This window comes from Sorex fumeus, unplaced genomic scaffold (genome assembly GCF_029834395.1).
Source record: "Sorex fumeus unplaced genomic scaffold, SorFum_2.1 ptg000008l, whole genome shotgun sequence".
Lineage (NCBI taxonomy): Eukaryota > Metazoa > Chordata > Mammalia > Eulipotyphla > Soricidae > Sorex > Sorex fumeus.
Window position 1 is genome coordinate 49,895,660 of NW_026606065.1, and position 2,104 is coordinate 49,897,763.

At 40.5% G+C, this 2,104-nt stretch overlaps 1 non-coding gene across 1 annotated transcript; it reads right to left on the bottom strand.

Moving 5' to 3' along the window:
- Positions 1-325: 325 nt before the first annotated feature.
- On the bottom strand, positions 326-458 carry LOC130019529 (U11 spliceosomal RNA). Its single transcript, XR_008791847.1, has one exon. It is a non-coding gene; the product is annotated as a U11 spliceosomal RNA (small nuclear RNA).
- Positions 459-2,104: the final 1,646 nt, after the last annotated feature.

Below are 2,104 nucleotides of genomic sequence, written 5' to 3' on the forward strand. Positions count from 1 at the left end.
CTAACCAACTGAAATATGAATCTCACCTAAAAATAAACATCACCCTTTAGGTGCTTGTCTTGCAAGCAGCCAACCCCAGTTAGATCCTGGCACTGCATAGAGTCCCCCAGAGCACCGCCTGGATTCCTGAGCACAGGAGTAATTCCTGGTCACAGCAAAGTGTCACTCCTAACATCAATATCCTCTCAATGCGCCCATATTTATGTCTGAACAAATATCTGGGTATCCATTGATGCGAATCAAGTTGTTATAAAATATACCATCACAGGGAAAGATAAACCAAACGGACGCCTCGGGCAAGAAGGTTTTTTTTTTTCCCCTCCCTTGGAGTTCCAGGACCAATGATCACCAGCTGCTCTACTGTCAAAATAATTTATGCTTCTGAAATCTCTTGTTGTCAATTCTGCACCAGAGCAAGCATGCTGTCATGTGTGTCACTCACGGCAGAAGCCCTTTTTGGAAGAAGTTTCCAATCTAAGAAAGAACAAAAGAAAAATAAAAGTCTTACAGGCCAAAACTGGATATTGGAGGACTAGACTTTTGAGATTGAAAAATAACACTTTGACATTCCATATCTGTGGTCCCGTTACATGTTCACACTAACACGAGAAATCAAACCTTTTGAGTGGGTCCTAGTATGAGCAGGTCCTTCAGCCTTTGTATTCTATAGATAACATCCCTGTTTCACAAGCTTGTCCCTTACTTACTACTGTAGGACTACTTACTGCCCCCAAAGTTCACTGCGTATAGTTCTTTCTGCAGCTTCTTTTTTTTAATTTAAAAAAATTAATGAATCACCGTGAGATACAGTTACAGACTTACAAACTTCCGTGATTATCACTGTATCACAGTCATACAGTGATGAATACCCATCCCTCTACCTGTGCCCATTCTCCACTATCAATGTTCACACTATCCCTCCTGCCACCCCCACCTCTTCTAACCCCCTGCCTCTGTGGCAGGCATATTCCTTCTCTCTATCTCTCTCTCCACCTCTCTCTCTCTCTCTCTCTCTCTCTCTCTCTCTCTCTCTCTCTCTCCCCACCCCCCTTTGTGTGTTATGGTTTGCAATACAGTACTACGTGGCCATCATGTTTGGCAGGTTCATAAGAAAGGAAGACTGATCTCCCAGGAAACACAACTGTCTATGCTGATGGTTCCCAACCTAGATCCACACACAACGACATCATAGGTCTGGCCTGACCAAGGCCTGAACCCCCACCACACACAGACACACACATACAGACACACACATACATACACACACAGAACTGACTAGTAAGATATCAAAGAACATATGATAAAAATGTACATGTATATCAGAAAACAAAATGAGAGGGCTGGACATACAGCACAGTGGATAGGGTGCACATGGCAAACCTGGGTTAGATTCCCTGTTCTCCCATATGGTCCTCAAAGCCCTAGCAGGAGAGATCTCTGACTGCTGGAATTAAGTCCTGAGTACAGCTGGATGTGACCTCAAAACAAAACAAAGCAAAACAAAAAAAATACACAGAAAAATTAAGTGAGGAATCCAGTCTATTTTTCAGATAAGGGTGGATACTGTGTCCTTTACTCATAATTGAACAGTTGATTATATTTTTATTCACTTCAGAAGAAGAATCTTTTGGGGCCTTAGAGATAGTACAGAGGGTAAGGCACATGCAGGCAACCGAGGTTTGATCCCTAACACTGTATCACGTCCCCTAAGTTCCTTCATGAGTGATTTCTGAGCACAGAGCCAGGAGTAAGCCCTAAATACTAACAAGTTTGACTCCCTAATAAAAACAAAATAAACTTTAAAAGATGAAGTTTTAAAAGATGAAATGAGACCATCTATGAAGTGACGGAGGTTATGCTGGTGGAGAGGCAATAAGTTGGTAAACCGAAAGCACAAATGCTAACACTACTGCAACTACAATCATTTTTTAAGAATAAAATAAAGACATAGTTATAATTAAAACAAAGTTTGAGGTGTCAAACTGTTATAAAACAAAGAAAATATCATAGAAAACCAAATGGCGACAATTATATTCAAGCCATAAGACCGAAAATAAATTAATGAATCATTTAAAAAATTATACTTAGTTACAAAAGCACTTGT